Below are 7,690 nucleotides of genomic sequence, written 5' to 3' on the forward strand. Positions count from 1 at the left end.
AAGGTCCCGCGAAGCCTCCACACCACAAACTTCACCATAAGACTCATTTGAGACATTTTACACAGCCCATGCTCCGGTCGTGGTCAAGGCTACTACCCTAAATTAGCGGCAAGGGTATTTCTCGGCTTGGCCTCAACATGGGTACTATCCAAATCAGCAACGTGGCCAACTTTCCTATAACACTGACCAACTACTTTCAAGGTCTTTCACAAGGGGACCCTACTCGTGGGTTCTTCCATGTTGCGCAGCATAGTTCTTCATACCCACATGATTTACACTCCAGTGAGTTATATCACCAACCAATGTATGCTTAATATCGCTAGATTTGTGGTCACAAGAACTACACAATTATTGATTGCTATCATTGTTTAATGCCCAATAGTGCAATACTAGCAGAACTCGATGATCGCCCTTACTCACCAACTGAGGTTTCTGTATATTCGAACACCCTTCAAAGCTTCTTGGGTACTAGATACAAGTACTAGACACTATGCGTCAGGTGACTCAAGTATTTTCTCTTCATTAGTTTCTTTGGTTCTCCTAAAACCATGGCTAGAGCTAATGAAATGCAAGAGACCCTACTGTAACGAGCTATGACAAGGCTGATGTAAAATGACCAGGGGATGCTCCTGCATCACTCTACCACGACCACAAACTCCAACTGTAGCAAGAGTTGAGCTATCACCAAGAGTAGCATGCGATGGGTTTCCGCCAAGTGAAACTCTTTGAAGGTGCCATTCAATGAGGGTATCTCTGTGCTGCCCAAAATCTGAGATTTTATCAGCACATATTCATATTGTAATGCAGAGATGAATGTAACCACTCTGAACTCTTCACGCTACCGTCTCTGAACTGAGATAGCACTCCTAAGGGGCAAATACACATTAAGCTCCTCTCACATTCCTTTAAGAATTCCATAATATTCCCCAATACTCTTATCGCCTTGTTTCAAATATGGAACAAAGGAACTTACTGCAGCAAGAGAACACGTATGACTTGGAGCACATACTCAAGCTGAAATCATTGCTTCACTTTTTTGGATTAGTTGGAGCAAACCAACTTCCATGACAATCCTTGTACTAATTTTTGTTTCGAAGAATCCGAACACGTACTCGGACATCAGTTAGACGATCTTGAAACATGCAATGAAGAAAACAAGCAAAATCTACACTAAGCCTCCCAAACGAGCAAGCATGGGCTGATGTAAGGTGTCCAGGGGATGCTCCTGCATCATATCCAATGGTTGGTTGTGTTGTCTGATAGTGTTCCAGGCTTCCAGCAAATTAAGTTTCTCTTTTGACGAGTCAAAAGATATAAAAAAAATTGGGAGGGGGGGGGGGGGGGGGGTTTAGTTTGGTTATTTTTATACTTTTCTTGTCATTTTAGCATAAGTAGGGGTATGTTTGGTTTTTTACCTTGTCTTAGGGACTACCTATATAAAGCCTCTTGCTTTCTCATTTGGGGTTTTTTTGCTGGAGTTTGATTTTGTAAAGATACCTCCTTTTGGAGAGAACTAGAGAGGGTTTTTCTCTTTTCATTATCCCTTGTTCTTCCTTACGATTTTGAAATTGTAGATTAGAGTGCTACTCTTTTTTCCCTTAATCTTCAATTTTCTTTTATTTTTTGTTGAATGCAAGAAAACTCATATCCAATGATTCTGTGCTTGATCTGACCCCTTGCGTCCCCTTGCTCGTGGTGAAAAATCAAGAATCAAGTACTTCCTTCAAAGATTGATCAAATTTTCGAAGAATCCGAAGACGCTTCTGCGGTCACTGCCATAGAAAAGTGGTATTAGAGCATCCCTACAACTTACCCTACATCAGGATACCACTCTAGCTTTGCATTCTTTGATCGAACCATAGTTGTCAGATTGGGATACGAGAATCAGAAGCGATGCAGGAAGAGGAAGCAGGATGTGAGGGGCTTAGAAAAGAGAAAATGGTAGAAGCAAAAAGCTCTAAAGAAATAAATAGGAAATATGTGGAAAGCGTCATTGAAAATCAACGTGAGATATTTAATAAGCCTCATTGGGGAAGTGAACAAGAAGTGTATGGAAAGAATAGGGTTGTAGTAGGTTAAGGACAAGGGTTTAGTGTAGGTGAGGATTGTAAGTATTAAAGAGGATTTTAGGATTGATTAGAATTAAAAGTTTTGGGATTATAATTTCATATGTTTTATTCATCTAGATTTAATATTAAAGTTTCCCTAATTCCTGTGTTGTCAAAATTTAGGACGAGATCTTTACCATTGAGGTTGATCTTTCAAAGGAAAATTTTAATTCCGTCACCCTTGGATCGGGTCCTTCTTCGCCGGCGAATCAGTCTCCGGTGAGTAATAGGCCCTTGCCTGAGGAGCCGTTGGGCCCCATAGGGAATTCAAATTCAAATCCTCATATTGGGATGCCTATGAATATGCCGTTGGTTTGCCTTGAAAAAGGTGTGATGGGACCTGAAGAGAAGATTTCATACTACTCTGGTCTGTTGGTGAGCCCCGAGAAATTTAAATTCGCCTCGCTGGCTGCACTTTTCACCAATACCAACACTTTTTGTCCTCACCCAAGAGCCAAGAAGGGCTTTGACTATCGTGCCCTTGGCGGCTCTTACGATGGCTTAAATCCCATTGCCAGGGGGTCAACATCACAAGAAAATTTCCTTTTGAATATTTTTGGGAATATCTTGGCTCCAAAATCAGGATCAAGGAAGATAATCAGCAGATTGTTGAAGCTCTTAAAATTTTATTTGATGACGTAGGATAGGTCCCATCTATAGGTAACTCAGTAGCCGTGGGTCCGTGGGTCCTGGAGTTTTATTCTAGAGCGCCTAAATAGCTTCCCATTAGGGGTGAGAGATAAAAATGTAGCCTTTTGTATTTTTGACTTTTGTGTCTAGAGTAGGTCCTGCTTTTGGTTTGGTTTGTCCCATCTTTATTGTTTGGATTTTTGAGGTGGGCCACATTAATCCTACCGCGAAACTGAATAATTATTTTCGTTACCGAGGAAAGGAAAGCTATAAGGTCACAAATTGGTCTTTTGGCATTATAAGTTTTGCAACTTGAAGAATAGTGAGTAGCTTAAGGAGTCTCTTTGGATTCATTAGGTATTCTGGGTGCTTTTAGTTTTGGTCAACCAAGATAGCTCTCAGGAATGGAGAATCAAAGTAATTCTAGTGATCCTTCTGTTTTCTCCGGTGGAAGGAGACGTTTATTTACTGAGACTATGATTTTAGAGAATATTCTCAAGAGGATAAAATCGATGAATTATGATGAAGAAAGGGCCTTGATCATGGATCCGACGCCCAAAGAAGTAGCCGAAAATCATTAAATTAGATGCTCAGAATTGCCCTCTTACCTTTTACAGCCTCACTGGGTTAGGCGAGGTTAGAGACACCCACTCGCCACTTTTTAAATACCCTTTCTTCAAATCTCTGTTGGCCGAAGAAAGGGCTAAGAGGAGGCTAAATTGGGAGCTAATAAGGTGGTAGGTATCCGTCAAGTGGAAGAAATGATTGCTGAGAGAAGACTCCCTAGCCGTTTGGAACAGGTTCCAGAGGAATTACTCATCGAGATGCCGGACTTCCTAATCCAGCACATCCTGAAGGAACTGGAGAAGTGTGCGGCATAGTTTAGTCTGGTTAAGGTGGGGCAGTGCTAAAGCTTTTTGGTTTTTGGATGGTCTGGTGTTCTTGTGGAAGATTGCTAGAATTTTATGGGTTTGGGTGGCCTGGTAGTTCTGACTATGGTATGTGTGGCTATGGTACAGAGTATCCTTCTTTTAGTAACCTTTCTGGTCTAGGACTATGCTTCTGGCCATATAAATATGAATTGTTGCTATGTAATGTAAGTTGGGACCCCTGGTCCCCAGTGTACCTTTCATAGTGTTAACTTTCCAACTTCTCCAAAAGCTTAAGCTATTAGAGAAAGGCGTTATTTATCTTTTATACTTTAACATTCCCCCGCACGTGTGGCCCACTTGGCAAACACGTGGCACATGTGGTCCCACTTTGGGCCGACCATCTCATGTGGATTTTTGCTATCTGGGAGGTTTGAACTCGAGACCTTTGGCTCTGATACCAAGTTAACTTACCAACTTCTCCAAAAGCTTAAGCTATTAGAGAAAGGCGTTATTTATCTTTTATACTTTAACACATAGTATCAATAAAATTGTCGTCTTTCAAAAAAAAAAAATATTAAAGTTTTTGAAAAAAAATCAACATCAGTTTCATTGGAAACTTAAGATGAGTTTTTAATTTGTAGGTACAATCTTTTATTTAAATATGCTCAAATTCATAATCGAATGGAGAAAACACTCTTTTAGGAAAAAATAATCACCTGAATACGAGGCGTATTCTTAATTAAGAGGAAACACACAAGGAGCGTGTGGGAAGCGTGTTTACCCTGAATTTGGGAAGCGGGAAGAACTTAGCTTTTGAAGTGAGCTTCCTATCCAAATAGAAAGTTTCTGATAACTATGGATCGAACCATTAGGCATGTGCTTTGAGGTGTAAAGATTTTTTTTTTTTTCACCTAACGATATGCTTCCCTTTGGATAGCTCGATAAGACCACATGTTTTTTGGCATTTAATACATAGCCTCTTTCCACTTAGGTCAAGAGAAGGCATATGCAACTTTGGAAGGAATTTCAGCCTAGTGTCACGGGCCATCGGTCTTGCGAACAACTCCAGACAAAATAGCCCCATGACACCAGGCAATGGATGGAAAATGTGCTTTGTAAGAAAAAAAAATGGACTCACAAGACACAAAACTGGAAATTGGTTGAGAGGTAGTTTTGCTCTTACGCAAGGCAAGGTGTAAGTCAAGAAGAGACACATCTAGAATTGAAGATGGAAAAAGTAAAAAAAAAAATGAATCTAGCGGGGACTTGATTGGTGATGATCATCTGAGGTCTTTGTTAACTTACCAACTTCTCCAAAAGCTTAAGCTGTTGGAGAAAGGCGTTATTTATCTTTTATACTTTAACAGTCTTCATTGACCCATCATCACTTCTTTGAGTGGTGAATCACAGCCGTTATTTTCTCTAAAAAAATTACCATTTTCCCTCTGATTTTTCTTTTAACACAGTTTCATAGAGGCAATGATGATAAAAGAGGTTCATGTCAGGCTCTAGAATTTTGGACGTCACAGATCCTCGTGAGCACCTCTCAAAATATCCAAAATATTAATTAAAAATCATGATAAACAACTCAACGCAAGATCTATCCAACACCATACAGATCCCTAAATCGAGCAATGGATGTGTGGTACGGATCATGATGTCACCTGTACAGCCTTATGACATCAGGTGCTGACCTTTTCAGTTCATAGAAATGTCCCTTTGATAGGCTTGATGTCTACCTCTGTGTACACTTAAAAGATTAGAGCAAATCTGGATCAGAACTTTGATACCATGCGGAAAACTGGAAAGATGGAGAAATAAGAAATAAAGAGGGATAGGGAAAGAGGTTTCACCGAATAAGGTTGTATGTCTAATTGTACTTTACTGTTGTATTACTAATTTAAACAGAGGATTAAAACATACTAATAAACTATTTACATCCCAACAAAGTGATCGTTGATAGGCCCCGCCATTGTTGAGGGCAACTCTCAGTTTGATTCATTGGATGGGGAAGAAGGTTTATCCACGGCAGTTTGTGGATGCTCTTGAGGACCTTGTTTGGATTGAAGGACAGAGTGTGACATTCCAGCATGCTCTATGGTTGGCAAGTATAGAAGCCGATGTGCTCGCTCATAGTGGTGTTTCCTTAGATTGTCTATTTATTATCGACACTTCCCACCTTGAGACCATTTTTTGGGTCTCATCTCTACGTTTTCTTCTCTTTTGTATTTTCATTTCTTCTTTCTTTTGTTTTTCTCGTTTACTGACCGTCTTGGTTAATATTTTTGTACCTTTTTTCTCTTTTGAATGAAGTTTATCACCATTCAGATTCTTTATTTTTTTTTGAAATCAAATTTAACTTGTCTCTGATCCCTGGTGAAACAGTCTACTCAGCCAAGTCTCTCAGTGATATTTTGAACATCGGTTGATTGGATGCTTAATGTTGGATATTAGAACATTTATGAATGCTAAACTGTTTCTTTTTTATTATGATATTGAAGATAAAAGGGAAATGGGCACTGGAAGATGGTTTAGATTGTATCTGAAGATTGTTCGATTTCTGCTTCTTATTTAGTGCGCATTTACCTCTGAATGGTGTTGAATCCTGGTGATTTCCTTCATTTTTAAATACCCGAATTCATTAAAAAAAAATCACCTTTTTTCAGCAGATTTTGTCTTCACTCACTCTCTAGCTACTGTCAGATGCAACAGACCATCCGTGCAAAGCCTTCTGCGATGGACGCTAGCAAATCCCATATATATGTGTGTGTGTGGAGAGAGAGAGAGAGAGAGGTTGTTGGAACTGTAATAAGTTCGAACTAAGTTACACTTACACACCGATTGTTATTACTCTGTTATTTTTGTTCTGGACTCTCTATAACAATTTCTTTTGAAATGACAAGTGCAGGTTACGTGATACTCGGATCAGATTCTGATAATTGATGTAGCTTTGGCATTAGAAGGAATTCCAACGTGTGCTTTCCACAGAGGTCCCGTATCCAAACACTCCAGCAAATTTCATGTTCTGAGCAGAAACAATAACCCTTCTCTGTTATTTGCAGCTGTGGAATCTCTGACTTGCAGATTTTGTACCTAGCTTTTTTAGGGCAGAATATAAAATATTTCATTGTTCCTAAGAAATTGTTGAAAGGAAAAACCAATCTTTCATGTAGTTGGACAATGATGCTCTCTTGAATATAGCTTTCTTGGTTATGCAAACTGGTCAGCACCCCTCTCAGGTTGCTTGTGTTTTTTTTTTTTCAGTTTACAAATGTAATTCCAATTGAAATTTGAATGGTCTATTTGTTGGGTCCTCTTACTTTCAATTATTTGGTGTTTTCTCCTTTGATTCTGAGGACTGCACATTGTGAACTTAGTTCTTTCTTCTCTCAGTTAAATTGCTGGTTCTATGTTCTCGACTCATATATAAAAACTTAGCGAACTTTGAGCTTTCGTCTCTTTCAGTTGAATTGCAGGTCCACTTCTTGTTTGGGAAACATGGTGTGAACTGCCGTCTGGTTGATGGTATCCACACTCTTGATTTCAAGGCATCTGAGGTTAGTTTACCACAAACTTTTGGAAATCTGTTTCTTTTCAGGTTTTGGTCTTGTTTTTCTCGTCTCTGTTGTTTGCTTTTTAGTCCAAGGTTGTTTATATAGAACTCATATCTTCTCCTTTGTTAAAATGATCTTTTTCTGTCCCTTGAACCAAACTTCCTGGGCTCTTTACTTATGCTACTTTCCTCAACGATCATCACTGGCAGAATCCCCTTGACCAGCCATGTTTTTCTTCATTATAGTTGGCAAGATCCCTCGCGGTCATTGTGGTCCAAAAGTTACCTGTGGCGGGTTTCACAAAACTTGCTAATAATCTGTTTGTTTAGAGCTTTCCCTATTAAATATGCATCAGAATTCAGAACCAGTCCCTCCCTTTAGCAAGGGCATGTCATTACCCTCTCTAGGGACACGAATGCAAGTTTCATCTGTCTCTGATTCCATCAATGATCTCCATATCTTGTCTCTGAAGCGCAGATGACCGCTATCTTCTCCTTTAACCCAAGCCAATTATATTCTTTGGGTC

At 39.5% G+C, this 7,690-nt stretch overlaps 1 protein-coding gene across 4 annotated transcripts in view; it reads left to right on the forward strand.

The window, feature by feature from the left end:
• The window catches only part of LOC143854090 (zinc finger CCCH domain-containing protein 27-like), a 31,263-nt gene extending 24,304 nt beyond the window's left edge, over positions 1-6,959 (forward strand). For 2 of the 4 annotated variants that reach the window (XM_077363845.1, XM_077363846.1), the window contains one exon: positions 6,519-6,959. The gene's annotated coding sequence lies outside the window, so the exon portion shown is untranslated. Of the gene's footprint in view, positions 1-6,276; positions 6,404-6,518 lie in introns of all 4 variants that reach the window. The other 2 variants (XR_013237365.1, XR_013237364.1) reach the window with 2 other exon arrangements.
• Positions 6,960-7,690: the final 731 nt, after the last annotated feature.

The sequence above is a fragment of the Tasmannia lanceolata genome, unplaced genomic scaffold, assembly GCF_043159265.1.
Source record: "Tasmannia lanceolata isolate RefF3 unplaced genomic scaffold, GAP_Taslan_0.1 ptg000020l, whole genome shotgun sequence".
NCBI classification, from domain to species: domain Eukaryota; kingdom Viridiplantae; phylum Streptophyta; class Magnoliopsida; order Canellales; family Winteraceae; genus Tasmannia; species Tasmannia lanceolata.